The sequence below is a fragment of the Onychostruthus taczanowskii genome, unplaced genomic scaffold (assembly GCF_017590055.1).
Source record: "Onychostruthus taczanowskii isolate IOZ18803 unplaced genomic scaffold, ASM1759005v1 scaffold122, whole genome shotgun sequence".
Taxonomy (NCBI): domain Eukaryota; kingdom Metazoa; phylum Chordata; class Aves; order Passeriformes; family Passeridae; genus Onychostruthus; species Onychostruthus taczanowskii.
The window spans coordinates 1,027,556-1,050,006 of NW_024498374.1; the positions used below are offsets into that span (position 1 = coordinate 1,027,556).

General features: G+C 36.5%; 1 protein-coding gene across 4 annotated transcripts in view; it reads right to left on the minus strand.

The window, feature by feature from the left end:
• The window catches only part of SNX24 (sorting nexin 24), an 88,704-nt gene that overhangs the window by 13,526 nt on the left and 52,727 nt on the right, over positions 1–22,451 (minus strand). The gene's annotated exons all lie outside the window — the stretch shown is intronic.

Here is a 22,451-nt window from a genome sequence, read left to right on the forward strand (position 1 = left end):
TCTCCCACGGCAAGCTCCAACTGGCAGTGCCGTGGAGCACCAGGATGCTCACCTGTGACAGAGCCAAGATAGGCAGCATCCGAGTCCTCTTACACAAACCCCCAGACCAACAGAGTCACTGGTAAATGCCAGAATTTCCTCATAAAACACTCTAGGTACAAACCAGCCACAAGAACTACCTACACACAGTACAATTCATATCACCAGAACCGCATGTATTCTCCCTGTTCAGGAAGTTCCTGCTGTTCACTACCAGAGCTTTATGAGACACCAGTTATCATAAATTATATTTTGGAAAACGTCAAGGAAAGAGACCACCAAGACAAACAGAAAAAAAAAGAAGAAGAAAGAGAAGAAGCGTAAGAAATGCAGTTGCAAATTATAACACCAGGCAAATTTCAAAATTGATAGGTTTTTGTTTTCTGTCAGTCAGATATTGCCCTCCTTCTATGTTGATCCTTGTGCATCAAGGAGAAGGCTGCATGGGAAGAAGAAGCAAAACCCTGCAACAATTCTGACCAGATAATTAAATACTATCATAAACACATCATCTACTTTAAAGTGGAAATGTCAGTTCTACATTTTCCAAATTTGCAAGTCCTAACCTTCTTCTTCTAAATATCAGGGTTTAGTGTACATTCCTGTCTACTTGGTATGTGACAACTCTTTCTTAGAATTGTAGAATTATTTAGGTGGGAAAAGGTCTTTAAGACCAACACTTACCCAGCACTGCTGAATCCATCACTAAATCAAGTCCCTAAATGCCATGTCTATGTCTTTTAAATACCTCCAGGGATGGTGACTCAACTACTTCCGTGGACAGCTTATTCCAATGCTTGACAACCTGTTCCTTGAAGGAATTTTCCCTTACACCAGATCTAAACCTCCCCTGCCCAAGCAGAGGCCATTTCCTCTTATCCTGCCACTTCTTATCTTAGAGTGGAGACTGACCCGCATTCTGCAACAACCTCCTTTCATGTAGTTGTATAGCGATCAGGTCCCCCCATGAGAAAAATGTTCTCCAGGCTAAATCTGCCTAGCTCCCTCAGCTGTTCCTCACAGGACTTGTGCTCCAAACCCTTCACCAGCTCCACTGCCCTTCTCTGGATATGCTCCAGTGCCTCAATGTCCTTCTTGAATTGAGGGGCTCACATCTGAATGCAGGATTCAAGGTGTGGTGTCACCAGTGTCCAGTACAGGGGGACAATCCCTGCCCTGGTCCTGCTGGCCACACAGTTGTGGACACAGGCCAGGATGCCATTGCCCTTCTTGGCCACCTGGGCACAGCTGGCTCATGTTCAGCTGATGTCAACCAGCACACCCTTGTCCTTTTCTGCTGTGTAGTTTTCCAGCCTGTCCGCCCCCAGCCTATAGCACTGCAGGGGGCTGTTACAACTCAAGGGCAGGACACAGCTCTTTGCCTTACTGAACCTCATCCAGCTGGCCTCAGCCCATCAATCCAGCCTGTCCAGATCCCTCTGCAGAGCCTTCCTACCTTCCAGCAGATCAACACTGCTACCCAACTTAGTGTCATCAGTACACTGACACAGGGTGCACTTGATCCCCACACCCAGATCATGGATAAAGACTTTACACAGGGCTGTCCCAACACTGAGCCCTGGAGAACAGCACTTGTGACCGGCCAGGAGCTGGATGTAGCTCCATTCACCTCCACTCTCTGGGCCTGACTGTCCAGCAAGGAGTATGTCCATCCAAGACATGAACGGCCATTGAGAAGCCATCAGCATTCATCACTGTCAGATTTAAACTCAGAATACCCACACCACACTTCAATTTTCCCTTTTTTTTTGGACCCTCATCAAAGCATTTCCACAGTTGAGATCACAAAACACACAGAAAGGTATTTGCTTGTAACAGTAACACGTCACTATTCCTTCAAAGAAAACCTAACTTATTCATTTTCTGGATTAACAATGGTGTATAACATCTTGTTTACAGATGCTTTAGAACCAGATAAGTTAAAAAATTACAGTAATGATGATGATGATGTTAACAACAACAATAATAGTAATAATAGTAGTAGATGTAGTAGTAATAATAATAATAATAATAATAATAATAATAATAGTAATGACAATAGAGTACCATGAGAGAACTGGGTATTAAAGTGATATGCCTGTACCAGGAAGTTAGTAACTACAATAAGGAGCAGAATTACTGGCAACAAAGATATCCACATCTGAATGGAAATATATCACAGAACTGCTGTGATTGAAACAGAGACTTTGGATAGATGGTTACTAACTATATATTACAACAGAGGAAAGAGACTTAATACTTACTGCAATCCCTGAAAGGACAGAACCTACTTTCGTTTCTAAAAAGCTTTAGATAAACCCTCCCGCCTGAAAAGCCTTAAGGCAAACTCAGCCAAGATAAGTAAGTTGTTACAAGATCCTTGCAAAGATAAATAAGTTGTTATAAGATAGGTTAGGAGAACACTGCTCTGAGTGATGCATATTGGAAAAAATGTAACAAAACAATGATAGACCTTAGAATGGCCATTAGTGATTGGGGGAGTGAGCTGCTGATGGCTATAATAACATTTTCACTTCTTTTTAGCTCCATGAGGAATCTCCCACAGCTCTAACTCATTTTGCTGGCTTTGCTCAGAACAAGGGAAGAGACAGATGTTTGGTAAGATCTGAGGAACTTATCTATGAAAACAAGTCTTGCTTTCCACAAGAATGACAATTTCATGCAAATCTTCTATCAAAATTTAAAATTCATCAGAGCATCATTTCCTCATCTGCATTATTTCTATAAGATACTGTAACAAAAATCCTATTCAACTCTACAATAACTTCTTATTTTGTATCTCTGACATTTTCTTGTCAGATGTTTTGGGTCAGGGTAAACTCTTGAGAAATGATTCTACACTCCCTTTGAAACTAATTAGACTAAGCAGCAGGTACCCACTCCAAAGTCCAAACAAGAGAATGTAGAAAGCCCGGGGAATTCACTTCACCTGGGGGTTAATGAACTCAATTGTGTCATTTTTGCAGAGGTAAAACAGGGGTAACATAGCTGACAAAATATATTTAGATTTATATAGTGGAGGTTTTTGTTTTGTTTGTTAGTTTTGAGTGTTGGTAGCCCTTTCAGCACAAAATACAATGTTGAATAAGTACTCCAGGCTATTTTGTAGTGTTGGAAGTGTAGTTACCATGAAATTGGCAAGCTTTATTTTAAAAATTCTGAAGCTTACTTAAATTTTAGTCGACAAGAAAATACATGTTGTGTGCAAGAAATTTACTTACCTTAATCAGCAAAAGAAAGGTAAAAAATCTGATTTGTGTGTAGGACTGAGTTTTTTTGGTTGGTTTTTTTTTTTTTTCACCTGAGTAGTTAATATACTAACAATTTACTTTGATATCTTGATTCTGTACTTGAGGGGTGGTTCCTAACACAATGGCAAAGAAGCACAAAGTGCATTTTGACCACTGACAAACTTAGAAATGAAGAAAATGAAGAGAACTGGAGTCAGTCCTACCAGTACAGATATACATCACAGGCAGAGAAGAAGAAAATGAATGTATTTGTTTAAATTTGTGAAAGCAAAGGGCTTTCTCATAGCAAGAGAAAACCCTGTTTTAAAACACATACTTATCCATGTTCTTTATATTAACTTCTGTTTGTAAACACTCTTATGTTTCAAATATTTCCTTAGCCCCACAAGAGAGCAAGACCAAATCAACTCAGAACAACACAACAAATGCTGTGCTGATAGTATTAGCAATTGATTAAAAAACATCTGTTTTCTGAAAAAATCATGAAGGTTTGCTTTGAAAAACACTCATAAGAAATGTCTACTATGTATTGGAACCAAGTGTCTCCTTGCCTGCTTATGCTATAGAAACATCATAAGAAATGGTCAAGATGTAGTGACACAACCATATGGATATTAAAAAAGCATAAGACAGCATTTCATAAATTACACAAGCAAACTGAAATCAATGTCAAAGAGAAATTTAAATAGATGAAGTAGTAAATTTTTAAAAGATACTGATATGCATGTTTAAATTAAATTCTTGATAAATAATTAGCTATTAACTATGCTGTGACAATATTTTGCCAGGGGTCATAACTCAGTCATTATTTTCGTTAAAAAGAAACACAATATAAAAGAAATAGAGGAAAATAAAGCAGTCATAATGGAGTAAATTATTTAATTTTTTTATTCTAAATAACCTAAGAACAGGAAGATGCTCAAGACTGTCCAAAAGCTACAGTAAACATTCCCTGCAGTAAGTCACAGCAGAACAGTCAGTTAAGTGTTACATATAAAAGCCTTTGTTTTACATATAAAACTAAGGCTTTTATATGTAACACTTAACTCGTCCAGTTTTGTCACCAAGAGTCTGAACTTAACTCTCATACTACAACACCTGTGGATCTTGACGGATGGGTTATTTCTATGTGAAAACAGACTGATTAAGGACTGTACCCTGCACTTCAGTATCACCCACTAAACTACTCTTTCAGGACTAAGACTATAAGTTAACTAAAATGTTTTGTCTTAGAATAAACATGCTTATACTATATTTGCTGACACCCTCTTCTATCACATATCTGCATTTTGTTAAAATCTGCTGAAGAATTAGAGATCTTGTTCATGCAAAAATTCTGCATTAAATATCCTTCCACATACATTTTCAGAGAAAGCTGACTTTGTCATGCCTGCATGTCCTCCATTACAGGAGAGATCCAGCAGCAAATTATTAAATTCTGTATTCTTCAGTTAAATTAACTGTTTGCATAATCAATCCCAACATATTGCAGTATGATTTTGTCTTCCTAATGAATCAACAGTCTTTACACAAGTAGGACCAAACGTATAAATCAAAATCACAGCAGTTAAGACTTGTGGTGTGGAGCCTGTGATGCTAATTTCTGGCTATTTTTAAAATCCTAAGTACTTGCTTGCTCATGGATTCAATCTGCATCAGGAATTAATGTCATCAGAAATGTCAGAACTGGACAAAGTAATTCTCTTCCTCTGCAAACACAGAGGAAGAGAATTACTTTCTCTGCTTTTTGTTCGCACAAGACTTTTTCTTGTAGAAAACCCACAACCCCAAAACAACCCTCACAACCCCCCATCCTTCCTTTCTTCACTCCTGCCACCCTGGCAAAAAAACTTCACCTCTCTTTCAGAGAAATGAGCATGCCTTGTTACATGCTGCTCTGTAACTATAGGAGCAAATCAATAGCAGCTGAATGCCATCTGCTTCGGGCAGCAGAACAGCACCAAAAGTGTGAGCAATGCATCTTCCCTTATTGAAAGGTTATTTTATGCAAGTAAACAATTCATCGTCTTCTTGCACGCTTGATGCTCATTTACCACTTTTGATCAATAAAATATGCAAAACAACAAAAAAATTGAATCCTAAGAGTAGTTCTGATGCCAGTGTGATAGGTAATCAATACCAGGTCTCTGTTCAGTAAGGCAGCCAGTAGGGTAACTCCTTTATTGTATGAACCCAGGAGAAAGTGTGGAAATGTGTCTCGTTACCTATAAAATGCAATAAGAGAGTGAAAAACACAACTTCTATCCTGGAAATTAAATTAAAAAAAAAAAATAGGAAAGGGGAGCCACTATTTTAGTTGTGTTTTCCCTCTAACTATACAAAGGTTACTAATGTCAACTTGCTTGATCATTTCTTGCAAAGAATCAGCTGTTACCATGTTGATAAAGCTCCACTATCATTAACACAGATATCTGGTTAAATTGTAGTCATTACAATTGGACAACAATCCCTCTTCCTTCTGAAGCTGCTCTACCTTATTAAGCCTCAGTTTTCAATGTATTTATGGTTCAGGTGAACTCAGTTTTTCTGTTAAAAACAAACTGCTATGGGAATTTCTTCTGCACAGTGTTTCTTTTAGTCAGACCACAAACTGCCTTATTACATTAAGCCTCTTGACAATTGATTCAAGTGGAATACTTCTCTCCCAACAAAGAAAACAACATCATTTTTACAGATACTGCAGAACAAAACCTCCAATTTAAACAGTTTCCTAAAATAATATAAAATACTTGAAATAACAGCTGCTACCCACAAATGCTCTCTAGTCTAGTGTACCAGATATCCTAATGTAAAAAAAAAAAAATTAAATTACTACTCTCTCATTTGAACAGCAATTTTGCAGATTGTATCACAAAGACAGAAGTTAAGCTGCACACTCTATTCTGATCTGCATTCAAACCAAATTCTCTTCAATCTTCTTTCCTGCATGATTCTAGAAACACAGTTATTTAGGTATGTGACCTTTACATACATTTGGTTATTTGAACTGCAAAAAAGCTTGACATTCTTCTGTAGAAGAGTATCTTATGCAGAGCTTCCATTTAAGAGAAATAATCAGTACAATAAAAAAAAAAAACCCAACAAAACACCAACCAAAAAGCCTTGATTTTTTAAATATTTGCAATGCAAAGACATTTTCCAATGCACAGGCTTTGAGAAAAGTTCTATTAAAGTAAAACCAAGAAATACTGAATAAAACCCAATTTCACCGTAAGATTATAATCAAACAGTAACTTGTAGTCAAGCAGCAGTGCTTCTACACAGGAAAGGCAAAAAAATCTCTCCTTAGCAGTTCAGTTCTCATCATCATCACAAAAAGAAGGCAACTGGAAGAACATACCTGTAAATCAGCATGTATAGAATTTTTAAGGTAATTACTGGTAATTAAAAAAAAACATATTTGCACATGTGGAAAAAGTCCTTCTGAACAATCAATGAAACTTAATATAAGATAGATTTGGGTTTAGGATTTATTTAAATCTGTGAATTAGATGCAGGCTTAGAAGCAACAGTTCAAAATTTTTCTTTTATTACCTTGTAGGACCCCAAACATTTGTAGTGGTAACAAGCAACTGCCCCTTCTGTATAATGTAGCTTGGATCATGTTCCTCCTGCATCCCTTCAAAAATGCATATGAGTTTATATGAACTTCAATATACAGTTTGCACACATTTATAGAAGCCAAAACAACTCTGATCAAATTAATAATACAGAACATAGTAGTGAAAGTGCAGTAGCTTGGAGTCAATGACCCAACTAGCAGCAAGGGTATAATTTAAAGTCAGAAATTTCCAGTGCATGCACCGTTAGCCACAGTGAACCTGTTACTGCTCTGAAGGGAATTGTTTGCCTCTTATTAGATTTTCTACAGCACAGCCATAAGTGATAAATGTACTGCTGTACTCACTGTCAAGTTAATCAATGCTGCCAAAGTTTTGTTGACCTAACAGTAATCCATAAAGTGAGCGGCATTTTCTCTATCCCTATGACATCTCGGTCCTCAGTGGGGATACAAATCTTACAACAGCTTCTCAAAAAGAAAAAAAAACAAAAACAAAGCAAAGAAGGGAGAAAAAAGATATTTTCAAAATTCTGTCTTTAAATTAGCAGACTGTGAGAATGCCTTGCTTCTCTGACAAATTGCTTAAAAATGATGGCCATACAATGGAATCACTTTGATGGCTAAAATACTAGAAAATGGATGACTTCATGGAGGATAGAGCCTTGATTACTAAAGAGAAGGTAAAAAACAGCTTCATGAGTCTTTCAAGGAAACAGTTGTGAACACGATTTACATGTAACTATAGATTAGTGCACTGGTTGGCACAGAACACATTGCAGCAATTCTGAAGACAGTAATGTGAAAACAATAATAAAAAATCACCACCAATAAAACTTGTCTATTGCTGTGTCTAGCTGTAATTCACAGTCCATGTGAGGCATCACCACTACAAAGAAGAAAAAGTCAGGAAACAATCCCTGGCAGAACAAGCTGCTCTGTAACAAACTGCTGCCATGCTCTCACAAGCAATTATAGACATATGAAATATGAATTGCCATTGATTTTTCTTCTAGAGGTCACTCTGCTCCATGTTTTACGCAGTCTAGGCATTTATTTGGGTGGCAAACTGACAAGTTTCTACAGAATTAACAGACCAATGTAATCCTTGCTCAATCACAGGTACTTCATTATGGTTCTATTCCTTGACACTTGTCCCTCCCAAAACTCACCAGCAAGGGAGTCCTTCATAAAGGTGAGGAACAATGCAATTACTTGTGAAAAGAGACCATCCTAACTTGGTCAGTGAATGCTTATTTACCTTTTCTGTGCTGATGGCACACAAGCAGCATCAGCTGGAAGGCTGTGCTTGTCACATCATAGCAATTCTGTGGACAATGTTCTGATTTGGCTAAAAACTCTCCACATTCTTGAAAGAGAGATGACTTTTCCAAAACAGAGAAAAAATATTACAATTTAGCCTGCTAACAGAAGCAGAAAAGTTATCTGTATTTCTGGTAAAGATAATCATAACATTAGAATGCTGTAAGAATGCCAAGATGTTCTCTATAAATCCTGTATTTTTGATGTTATATTCTCATTTAGCAATTACTTGATGTTTCTCACTCAGCAACAAGAGAATACTTAATTATGGTCAGTAAACTCCACTAAGGAGGTTGAAATTGAGTATCACAGATTAATGAATCATGTATTCTGGCATTTTAGACAGCAATCTTCCTTTTTTCTATTACTCACTTTGGCACAAAGATTTGGTCTCCATGTTTCCCACACAAGAAGAACTCATTAAAAAATGCTGTGTTGCACCTCTTCTTCACAGTGGTTATTCTTTCTCTGAAGGCTCCTGCTTGCTTTATAAGAAAGCTGTTGCATCTGAAGCTAGGTAAAAGTGTTATTTAAGTCAAGTTTCTTGGTGCTTCAATGAAAAGGCAACACAGTACTATATACAGAGAGATTAATCAGACTCTAAACTCCACAATGAGCAAATAAAAGCGAGTATGCTACCAGATGTGGATGTAGTGTAACAGTTCAGAAAGGATTTACAGCAGAACTGAGATCAACAAAACACCTGTCATTGTCTGTTTACTGGCCACAGAGATGATCTTCAGTACATGAATAAAGTCATAGGGACAAAACTAAATATCAGGGAAAAAAAACCAGAACAAAAAAAAGTTTGAAGATGGAGAGCTAAAAGAATCTGAAGAATTTGAAAGAATGCTATAAACAGAAAAAAGATAATATGATGGTTATAATTGGTAAATATGCTACAGGGAGAATAATTTACATGTCTTCATACACACAGTAACAAATCCATGAGTCTTGTCTGATTACAGACTTCTCTCTGACTTCCTTGGTGAGCATCACTGCTCTGTAAAACTGGGCAAAAATAATTGATGAACTAGAGAAATTTTGATTTTTGGAATTTTTTGCCACTTAAAATTTGTGTTGAGATGTCAAGCCTGGCTGCTGGACCTCTTCACTGAAATGTTGTCTATACTTTTACATTAATAATACAGTTCCTGAGCTTCTGCATTGAACTCAGTTATCAAGTTATCTACAACAGTTATCAGTTATCTACAACATTAGAAGGCAAATTCATCATAAAACCCACTAATCTTTATTTCCAATACTACGAAAAGACCCCAGTATTCTGTGGTAACTTACTCATGCAGTACCTGTTCTTGTAATTCCAGCACTTAAAACTGGATAAGTAATTCAGGTCACATAATTAAACTTGCCTGAATTTGATTAATTATAAAAAAATTCCCCCTGTAAAGCAGGTAAACACTACTGCATGGCATCTAAATACAACATCATTACAGAAACACAAATTGCTTCTTAACTGTGAAGTTATACAACTGCTGCTGTTCAAAACTATTAGCACATATCACTGCTTGACCTTGACTGAGCCCAAATACACAGAGAAATGTCTGATGGGATAATGTGGAGATGGCTGCTTAAATGCTGCTGGTTGTAAGACTGTAGACTGAATTCTGTGCATGGTCTTTGTTCCTCCATACTCTCCTGTGACTTTGTGAGTGCTTTTCTTTATGAGTGTTACATCAGGAACCTTTCCCACTGAACTATGTGTGAGAGCTGGATCCCACAGTGAAAGTGCACCTGAAAATCTGGATGCCTTGACATCTGAAGAAACTAAGAGAGGTTTCACCTGTCTAATTTCCTCATGATTTTTGGGAGATTGAGTATTTTTCAGAAGCCAGCATTAAGGGGAAGCTGCTCAGAAGACCATGGTTACACAGAATACAACTGTGATCTTATCCAGGTGTGACTTGCCAGCAGGATACAAAGAAAATACTGTAAATTACCTGTATTCAAAGTCCTATGTCTGTTAAAGCATACACATAACTGGAATGACATTTTCTTGGAAGGTTTTATTGGGAAAGTTATCACTGGCCTTTTCATTTTCCTAGAATAGATGTACCCAGTGGGTTGCAACAGCATAAGAAATAAGATTTTTATCCAACCATTTTAAAACTGTAATTCTGCAAAAGTAGACTCCAGCCACATTGCTGCTGTAAAGGCCAGAGACGCACCACACAAACTGATGCTCTAAGAGAGCAGTTTTAAAAGTTGAGTCAGCTGGTATATTTGTGCTGTCAATTTACAGGAATGATGCCAACATACAGAGCAGCAATACAACTTACCTAGCCAAGGTAGTTCTATAAAAACTGAAGAAATTATTCTATTTTATGTGCTGCCTTCTTGATGGAGTACATTACTCCAAAGCAGAGTATACAAAACAATTACCAACAAGCAAACAAACTCCTAAAACATCTTTCAACATATTTATACTCTGAGCCTGTAAGTTTATTTCAATATTTAAGGTGACAGAGAGACTTTCTCCTCATGATGATGCTGACACCATCATCCAGGTGCTTTTTCTGTTTTGTCATTAAGAGAAATATCCAGAGGACCCATATGCAGAATGATGTTTACACCATGTGGACCAATGCAATTTGGCATGCACAGGCAGCTGGAAGAAAGGAACACCCATCCAAAAGGCCTAGATATATAGGAAACAAAAACAAACCTGTACTAAAAGGGAATCAAAATACAGTGCGTAGGCTAAGTCTCTACCAAACACAGGGGTTACTGATTATTAACATAAGCAAAGCACACTTGGAGATTAATGTGTCTACAAACACAAGTGTTGAAGTATATGCAGGGCTTTCTTATGCTTTAGATGCAATTAGAATAAATCTTGTGATGGTTCTGAATCACATGATCTGTGATTCTCCCGTGTCTTTTATTTCTGTATCACATATAAAATTTTCTTTTGTGCTTAGTGGCTACATTCAACTTTGTTTTGTTGCATCAGTGCTTCTTACTGCTTTACGTAAAATTTGCATTCATTGATAATGTTGGTTCAGTCTAACTGTTATACTGAGCTTTGAACTAATTGCTCTCAATTAATCTGTTCCACTCTTTGATAGCTTATTTATCAGATTGGGAAAGATAGATTTAATGGTGCTTGCTGGAAACAAGTTCTTTAATTGGAAATACCTGAGTGCTTAGCTCACTTCGTGCTCTGGCAATTAAGGACAATTTGGAAAAGCGTTTTTCCCCCTACTTGATTAGATATCCAAAGAAGTAGACAAAACAAATGACAACACCACCTAGCAATATTGGTTAAAATAAAAGCCCAGCAGCCAAATTACTTACTATGAGAAATGTGAACCATCCCCATCAATTCCAATGCTGTCTTACATTCATTTTGCTGTATCTTTGCCTCCCAAGTAGGTAAATGGCAAAATTTCTTTCAAAATGCATAGCTCTATGCCTGCCTCTATACAATTATCCCTTTCCACAAATAAGCCAAATCAACAGAAGAAATTATTTTTCTTGATTAAGCTCCCACATTTCTCTTGGGATGAAACAAAACAAACAATTAATCTTTCCTTATTTGTTCTCAAAAGAACCTGCATCCCTTAAATGTACAATAACCAGGGTACCTGTGGCAGGCAGTCGGCAGCAATTAGGCTTGTGCTGAAAACGAATGGACTAGAGTCAGAATGCCTAATCTGCTGAGAGTTTCTACAGGAGGGCAAGGTTAGACGAGGAAAATTCCCTTGCTGTGGAAACACTGTTAAAAATTACCACCTGACTTCAGCATAATTAACAAGGTTTGGGAATTTATATGAACTGAGTAATTGAAGAGAATTAGCAAGAGATATATACATTAATCTTCGCCAGTTACAACATGCCTAATGAAATTAAAGGTTCTACTTCTGCTTCATGCTTTGTTTCTGCAAACTTTTTCCATCTACAGAAGAAAAAGTATATTAGATAAAGACAATTATAATTATAAGAAATTAAAAAGAAGAAACTGCACCACAAGCCTCAATTTTTACATCAATACTTGAAAATTTTCTTATATATAACTCACAGTGTTTATCATAAGTAACCCTGGAAGTTTCTAATTTGAATGTCCATATTTTCAAAGTCTACAGGAAAAATCCATTTCAGAGTTATAAATTTAGGCATCATTCAATAATGTGTATTTGTTTGCAAATGTACCTTCACAGAAATCCAAGCCTATCTCAGTCAAAAAATTCTACAATGAATGGGTTTAGTAAAATTAGCTTTTTTACATGTAACTAAATCTATATTATATTTGGACAACAGAGACAATACGCAGGAGGGAAAAAAAAAAGACAATCAATAGTGATGTGGGTAGAGATAGACAATGTTAGAGAAGATAACAAGCATTTGTTATTCTTCTAAGCTACCCATGACCACAGGACCTTCCCCCCTTACTTCACCCTGAAATCCTTCAAGATCTTTCAGAAAGGAGTCATCTAAGACTGCATAAATGCCAAGAAAGGCAGCACACACAGACACACGGGAATTATACCTAATGCAGGAGCATTCAGTTTACTACAGAACCAAAGGAGAAGGCTCACTGACTACCCTGCCACAACCTGTCTGAGGAAGACTATTTGCCTCTTCCTCTGCTCACGTCTCATAGCTGCTGATAGACCAGCTCTCATGTTTTGCTTAGCGGTCCTTCTTGCAAAGAATTCTTCTGTTCCTATGCTCCTTCCTTTCAACACCTAAACCAGAAGTTCAAGAATTACTGCTTATTTATTTCAGTATCCTTCTGGTAACCCCCTGTGATTAGTTCCACAGCTTGCTGGGTTTTGTTTGCTTGGGTGTTTTTTGGTTTTTTTTTTTTTTTTTTTTTTTTTTTTTTTTTTTTTTTTTTTTTTTTTTTTTTTTTTTTTTTTTTTTTTTTTTTTTTTTTTTTTTATTTTCAGAATGGTCTATGTTAAATGATACAAACAATCAAACAATATTGGACAGTAAAGTTATTAGGTACACTAGTATCAAGCTTTAATTCAGCTTCCTTATGCATAAGGATTTATTTAACATTGCTTACACATGTAGCATGATCCTACTTTTTCCCTCAGAAAGAGTTCTTTATCCAAAGCACATAATAAATGGTTCAGTTATTCCATATTTTGTTTTTTTTTCCTCTGGCTTCCAAACACAGGCTGTGACTTTTGTGCAGATTGGAATCCTGATGTAAAAAAAAGAATTATTAGCTTCTTCATGAACATTTTTCCCCTGCCCTCATGCGCAATTTAAAAATGTGAAAAGAATATTAATAGTGGATCTTCATTCACACAAAGAGTGTATGCAGAAGAACGCTACCAGATTGTATAAGGTCAATGCAATCTAGGTCTAAACTACATTCTAATTTAGTGCTGTATACTACTGAACAAACTTAACAAAACATAGTGTGTTACACTACACAAGCAATAATAAAATACTGTCCAGTAGAAAATAAGTTTATCCCTTTATTAACAATTCATTAACTTTATGGACTAATTTTGAAGAAAAAGCCCTTAAGATTTAACTTGCTTTGAAAGTCTGATTCAAAAAAGCAATAGCCATTTGTATACCTAAATGTAAGAATTACCTTATGTAAAACAGCACAGAAAAGGAACTGAAAATGTTTTTTAAATGTTATAGATTGATTAAAAAGATGGGGGAAGCCTGAGTCTTTCTACCAAACTTCAAGTGGTGATAATAAGACTGCAGGAATTACTGTCCCCTCCTTCCTTCTTTATTATAATGGACAAACATTTTTTGACTTCCCTCCACCTTTGCCACAGACCTCAAGGAAATGTATTAAATATCTATTAAGGAAAAAGAAAATTTACTGCCTACACATCAAAGGTGGAGCTGCATTCAGGATAAGGAAGGTAACCACATTTTTCTTTCACCACAACTAAATTAATTATCTCACACTTTGTATGGATTTAGAAGGAATCAGGGCAGTTAGGACAGTAATCAGCAGACTACAGGAGTGTGCCAGCCTTTTGAGTTTTAATACACCTAGTTCTGCTTTCATAGACTGTGACTTAGACAGAGAACTTAATTTCTTTCTCTCTCCTCTTAAATATTTTTCACTTATTCTGAGCATGTATAGTCATGACAGAGACCATTTCTCACTGTATGGAAATGCACTGATGAACACTTTGATGTTCATCTTAACTTGGGCAAAATAATGTAATACAATATCATTGTGATACACAGTGTAATGAAAAGAGAACAAGCATTTAGACATGGTTTCTAAACCTGTCACAACTACTAATGTAAATTCTGTGCTTAACTGAGTAAAATTTATTTTGATCACCTCTAACATACAAGAGTAAAATGAGAGTTCATGCAGCGCAATTCTACACAGCAAAACCAAACAGATTATTGAAGATGAAGGAAAAAAAATTAATCATAAATCACAACAAGCACAAGTTTAAAAGCAAAAATTTAACTCCTAAAATACAAACCAGGTAATTTTCTGAGCATGCTTGAAAAATGCTTTCAATAATTCTTCATAAATCTCTGCAGACAGACACTTAATAAATGGTCCCCTTTAAATTATCTACAGAATTATTTTGCTTCCCTGTTTTCTCTGGCTTTCTGTTTCCTCTTAAAAAATATGCAATCCTGAATGTGTCAGACACACTCCTTTAAAATCCACAGCCATGAAACCCAGCTATGTATCTTTACCACCAAAGAAACACGTATGCACAACAGAATCTTAAAAAAGCTGCTCACAGCAATGATGGATTTAAGTTATTAACCGATCAAAAAAAGATGGATGGTGGTCTGCTTTTCTTAATCTACATCATCATCTAGATCTATTTAAGGATACGTGGTACACTAACAAACTTAGTTAAGGTTTCGATAAAATCAGTAGAATAATCTGCCCTGTTACATTGAGACTGTATCAATCAATAAAATCACTTGTACTAGGAAAGTACTGTTAAGTACTGACAATCCCAGCCATTAATATTATTTAACACTCTGCTCACAATCTTTAATGAGGACAAAGAACATTTTGTCTTTTTATACTTATCATACCATTGCTTTTCGAACTCCTTACAAGAGCTGTTCAGCCTCGATTACTGCACACAAAATGGAGTTAGAGACGGAAGACACTGAATAATTTTGGATAATGGAGAGAATTTTCAATGTGATTAATAGATGTGGGTGATTCAACAGACTTTCCAGCAAAACATTAGTTAAATCTTATTTCACTGCATCCAACTTTTTTTTGCAACTTTATAATGCTAGACCCTTTCTTCTCAGCATATTCTCCTGCATTTAAAATAAAACTAGTATCCAGAAACAGCAATCAGGAAGATAAGCATCTGTTCTGCACTTGATGGGAATTTTTTTTTTCCTGCAAATAAGCCAATTTGATCTTAAATTAGTTAGAAATAGATCCCAACAGTGAATGTGTACCTAGGACAAAGGGAAGGACTGCCTCTGCAGAAACCTTTGTGGTGCCTAATGAAAGATACAAGGAAGTCAAAGAAATTTCTATCCACTCCTGCTCTCAGACATGGGGAATGGTTAAGCAGAAGCCTAGTGGGAAAAAACCCCACAGGTTAGGCGCACACAGAATAAGGCAGAGAAGAAAAAAAAAATAAGCCCACATTTTGCACAAGCTTTTATAGCTTAAAATTTCAACCTCTGAATTCAGCTTTTAAGTAAATAACCAATTACCTCCCATGTGTAAAGCATTTGGCCTGCAAAAGCCTTTACAACTGGCTTTGCACAGTCATAGCACCTGCATGCCTCTTCATTATCTATCTATCTATCTATCTATCTATCTATCTATCTATCTATCTACCTATCTATCTCTACAGATACATCTCAATTATTCAAATATGTCTTCTCAACCACATAATTAACTCCTTTTTCTTTTTAGATAGTGGTCATGATATTTACAGGGTTCAGCTCCTGAAAACACATTAATGTTTAAACAAATGTAACAACAAGCAGAAACACAAGCATGTCTCTAACTGCTTTAAGGATCACATAAGAAAAGTCACTGCTTCAGACCAAAGATCCATTTACTACTGTATCCTATATCCCAAAATGGCTATAAATGGATACCAAGGAAGAGTATAAATGTGCACGACTACCATATAAGACATTTTTCTTCAAAACAAAATCAGCTTCAAAAGTTATTTCCAACTAGAGGACCTTCTATACTTGATCTAGGCTATCATTTCATATACCTTGCCAGCCTTCCAATTGAACTAACTCAAAATTTTGTGTTCACAACACCCTCTGGTGAAGGTACACAAGTATGTGGGAACAATTAAATGCTTGATACAGAATGGATTTTTGAAAATATAAAGGAAGAAAAATTGTAATGAATGGATAAATGTGATGTATGAACATGGACAGAATGGATAAATGTGATGAATGTGAACTGCACAGAAATAAAATTTAAATAGTTGAATGATCATTGAATATTTCTAAGATCATTTTGCCACTGCATTTCCATAATTAAATAGTAAGCAACTTGATTCATTTTTATTGAGCAAAGGCAACGAAATGTCCCATAAAAGTGCACGTAACACAGAAAGAGATCTCAATAATTCTAAACATCGCCAATGGCACCAGTCGTCTCTACAGATATTACATATGTAACATCAAAAACTGTTCCACATAGAAAGCACTTAGAGATTACATCTGATCCTAGAGGTACGTACCAGCCTAAGCCACAATCATGATCTTCCTGTCCTTATAGGAAGTCCTAGTTTTTGTTCTGCTTAAGAGAGCTCAGAAAACTTTTGTGTACTACTATGGGACCATTTTTACCTCTACTTCAAAGAGAAGAGAAAACAATGAAAAACCACCAAGCATTGGACATCACCAAGCATTTCTTTCCACCAAATACATTTATTTTATTTTCTGATCCTACTCCTACTCCAGAGGATTTCAGCTGCAGTTGCAGAACAGGCTATTTTGGCTACTGAAAGACAAAGCTCTAGCAAACACACTACGTGGAGTACATGCACACTGGCATCAGGAGCCGGGATGCCTCATTTTAGAGCAGAGATCTGTCCAGTCTTCTTGACAATAAACAAGGTTATAAATGGCTGAGTTCCTATTCCTTCTTGATAGACTAGCAAGAGGTTAACAGAAATTGAATCAGTTAAGCAATGAAGAACTAATGAAACTTCTCACAAGGTGATGGAAAACTTTCTTCTTCACAATTTGATTAAAATCCCTGAGAAAGGAAAATAGTACAAAAATTTTGTTCATACCCACTATCCAGTCAGGAAAGGTTATTTACTTATTTAAACTTTACCACAAGGAATTTTGTATCAATGCTTATTGAAGTAATTAAAGAAAATCATAGTGGCCCATGAAGATAAGACACCTTGAGCCAAATTTTCTATATTGACAGTTTGTCCCCTGCAGTCTAACTAACTACAGAAATAGCTAATTCGTCCTCATTTTTTGCAGTTGCAGTTGAACTGTTCCGCCAAAAAGACTAAAAAAAGGCAATATAATAATGCATGCTTCTCTTCTTTATGTTTCTGATGAGCTTACTCATAAAGCAACTGCACATTATTCATTACATTATTACATCCACTGTTTTCCTAACTCCACCCTGCTGGAAAGTAAGGCAGCTAAGGATTATAGAATTGGATTTTAATTTCTTAAGAGATAACAGATATGGTTTTACTTATGTTTTTCAGGAAGGACTGGTAGTTAAAATATTTTTAAAGAGAATTGCATTCTGAAGAATACTGAAATATAGGTCAAAAGTGCTTCTCAAATCTCCAGATTATTTCCTTAAATGGAAAACAAATCTCTAGTCCAGTTTCATAAATGCCATAATTCATTTTTAAGATTTGGATTCCTGAAACTACTGGAATGTTGAGGTTCATCAAGTCTTCATGTCTCACAGCCAAGGAGCACTTTAACCAATCTTATCTCCAGGAATCAGGACTGTTCTCTTTGTAAAAAGTTCAAGAAATAAATAAAATAAATAAAAGGCAAGTATGTTTTCTTGACCTCAGCCAAGAGAGAAATATTAGCTCTACATATTAGCTCTGGTTAGAGATGTATGTACATAGAGACCCTACATAGATACAGAGAACTTCAGACGGTCTACAACTCTCTGTTTTATATTACAGCCTTGCTAGTCACAAGAAGAATTTCTTCAGGTCACCCAGACCACATGAAATGAGTTAGTATCCTGAAACTAATAAAAAATATGGGCCTCCTTCAAAATCTCTCCCTATAAGTAAATTATTTCAGTGAAGACTAGCAGCAGCTAGTCTCATGCTGAGGTGTGGGTGCCACTTCAAAGTGAATTCTGTTAACAATGCTTGTTATCTTGTTGGACTGATGATATCAGCAAATGATGAGATTTCTTTAGCCCAAGAGGATTGAAAATATCTATTCCATTGAACTTTAAAAGGCAGACCTGTCAAAGGGCAAGTCCCTGGGGCAGACAGACTGGATGGCAATAACATCCAGTGTCAGCTTACTGGGACAAGGATATGACCTAACTCCAAATGAGCAGGTGGCTAGATCAAATTCTTCCCCATTACCAATTCACAGGAAATAAGCTCTGTAAAGACTGCTCCTCCAATAGTATAGAACATCAAATGTATTTGGAACAAATACTGATCTGAACCAAAGCAGCTGCAACTGTTCCAGTGTCAAGGTCCCTCCAGTGTCATCCCTCAACGTTCAAAATGAGACCTCAACTACCTGTTCACTTGGTCCATCTACAAAATGACTTACTGAACTCACACAGTAAAAACTGTGGAAGAAGGAGTCTTCAAGTGACTCATATCTTATTTAAATACAGATACAAATCAAATCATATTTCTGTATTGCTTTGTGATAACAGTCAGTCCAAGACTGGATAATGGATGAAAAAAACCAAAACCAAACAAATACCAACCAGAAGCTACAATGCTGGTTATCAGCCTCCTTCATCATCTTCCACACTTACCTTCACCTTCTGGTACTTCAAAGCAAATACATTTATCTACATTCACTACTATGAGGAGTCACAGGCTCTCAGGGCAAATCCTTTTGGCAGCCCTTCTCAAATTATAGGTGCCCTATACTACCAGCTGCTTAAAATCCTTATCTTCTACCTTTCTTCAACACAAAGCTCCTCATGAAGCTTATCAAGAGAAAATATTTCTCACCATAAATAAAGTCCAAATCTTACTGCAGACTAAAACTACTATCAAGAGAGAATTTTTTGAGCAATAGTGTAACCCAGTGATTTATTTCACAAATTTAAAATCAAAACCACCTGGATTCTCATCTCTGCTCTACTGCAAGCGACAAGCTCAGATATACAAGTAACTAACTATAACGCTACCTAGTGGATGGCCACCATAAGGTAGTAAAAGCTGGTTAAGTGCTCTTCTACTGGCAGTAACAGGTGTTTTGAGATTTAAAGTAGACCAAGGGGAGGACTCATTTTCAACATCCTCAGGAGGGGAAGAGGAGAGCAAGGCACTGATCTTTTCTCTGCAGTGACAGTGACAGGACCCAAGAGAATGGCCTGAAGTTGTGTCAAGGGAGGACACAACTAGGCTGGGTATCAGGAAAACTTCTCCACCCAGAGGGTGGTTGGGCACTGACAGGCTCCTCAGGGCAGTGGTCACAGCACCAGCCTGACACCAGCCCAGGAAGTGTTTGGACCGTGCTCTTGGGCACATGGGGTAACTCTTGGGGCCCTGCTGTGCAGGGCCAGGAGTTGGACTTGATGATCCTTGTGGGTCCCTTCCAATTCAGTTTATTCTGTGATTTTCTTACTTAGCAAAGACTAAATCAGCTCAGCCTTAAGCGCTTTGTGTTGTAGCTTATGCACAGGGACCTTTACCATGACAAGCAGAGTAGCAACAGCTTATTTATTCATACTCATTTGCTTAAATGTTTGGGGCCACAATCTGTCATTCTCTTATCTTTGCATCTGTTTCCTCATTAATAAATTAAACATAATCCTTCTTTCCTCTTGTCAGTCAGTTGATTGTTCTCAGTACTCACAAGGACTCTGTAAATATTATTATACATGCAGTTGAATTACTAAGCATATTAGTGCTCTAGTCAATTGTTTCACAGTATAAAAAACAGAAGTAGCACATTCCAGTCAAACTTGTAAAATATGAAAGTCTTAAAAATAGTGTAAGATAAATCATTCTTTCAAAATTCCATTAAAACTGGTCTACTATAACAAGAAAATTCCTGACCCAACCTTTCAAAAACAGAAGTAAAATAAGCAGTCTTATGATAATTAGCTGCCAGTGGCCACTGATACATTAAAAAATAATAAATAAATACTCTTTATAGCCCACAATTTAATAATACTTCATTTTTTTGTAATTTTGTTGCTCTTCAGAAAGATATAATTAATTGTTTCTGAGCTCCTGTCTATCCACTCCAAGAAACATCTGTGCTGAAAGGACTTAAAAGGGCGGTTTCATCATGAAAAGGTCACACAAAGTAACAACGTCCTGGCAACTGCAGCACCTTCTGTCTTAGACAGGGGAATGTCTTGCTTTCTTTACTATTTAGTAAGGAGTGATTCTACTACCCTCATTTCATGTCAATATTTTTATCTGCATTTAATTACAGACAACTACTTAGTTAAAAATATCTTAAGAACCCAATATGGTTAGACCTTGTCAGGTATTCTCTGTATTCGATGGCCATCTGCAAGGCATGCTAAAACAAACTCACTGAACATTACGTCTGTGCAATAGCTCAGTATTTGTATATGCTTCCGGCTGGTTTTATACAAAACAATTAATGACTGGAATGTCTCCATAAAAGTTTATCTGCTGCACAAATGTCTAGATACAAGCACCACCACTGACTAGTCACAGTAGTAGCCAAACAACTCCTACAGATAAACTGTCAGTAGCACCACCTGAAAACATGCTTGCAATATTTTAAATACATGGTATTAAATAAAAAAACAATCATATCTTCTGAAATTGTAGTATATTTCTACACTGTGCTTTGGCAAATACTTGGCACTATTAAAAAACCTCTCATAACTGAAATGCCTTACTACGAAATTTTCATTGTCTAGAAGAATTATCTTTAAATTATCTAATTATCTTTAAAGTTAAATTTTCACTGATGATTAATTCTGCTTTCTACTAGTGGAAACAGAAATTAATTACTTTGAAAAAAGTATTAACTTTTTTAATTAGTATGCACGTTAGTATGGATATAACTTAGAGGCTTTTCATGTTTTAAATAGATGATGCCCAGCAGTCCTTTCCAACCTAACCCACTGCATGTTCCTATGACATGCAACAGCAACAGAATAGAGGAAGAGTTAATTAAACGGGCAAGACTGCAAAAGAACAAGAATTGACTAACTCTTCCAGTAGGGGGAGATGTTCTTTACAGTTTATCAGCAATTAAAAGTGATAACCAGATTACCTCTCTACCTTTTTAACTAAATCAGCTGCTTAAGACTAACTGGTACATGTGCCTTGGTAGTGATTATGTCCAAAAGAAAGTTGTATGGAAATGAGAAAAACCAAAAATTCACTGCAAGTGGCCGATGTGAGTAAAAATAGAAGGCCGTTACTCTCGCCCTCCTCCCAAAACAATTATGTTTTGACACATAATTTCTATGAACCCCTTCAGTAAAACAGCACTTGCATTAGTGTAGCTGAAAGTGCAATGAACTGGGAACACGTTTACAGGAACAGCTTCATCTGGCTTTGCCACCAGAGAAACAGCTGGGAACGTACACCACAGGTCATTTTTTAAAGTAATCATGATGACAACAGAAATTCCATTTATTAAAAATGAATGTGATTTATTCCTGATATATTTAGATGTCTATACAACTACATCATTCCTGAAGACTCCTTTTATTGTCTTTATCAAAATCATGACCCATCTAGGTAGAACCTAAGACTTAAGGCAAATGTCCAAACCAACTGAGATTAATATGAGATGACAGGTGCCTATTGCAGCTAGAGGAAGAATTCATATACAGGCATGTATAGCAGAGTGATATGAATTCGATGAGCTGATGCTTCCCTAGTCTGTCTGCATAGAGGTGAGCTAAATAAAGCCTCCTTATTGTGCTTCTGCAACACTTTTGATCAGTATAGTTGAAACAACTTTGGAAAGAATAACATTATTTTCCCCATTTTAGGCAGAAGAAAATGAAGGTTCACCAAAGTCAATAAGCAGCCTTTGGAAAAATCAGGAAAAGAAGTGCAAAACAGTCTGGATTTCTAGTTAGTAGTTCTGCTAAGTGAACA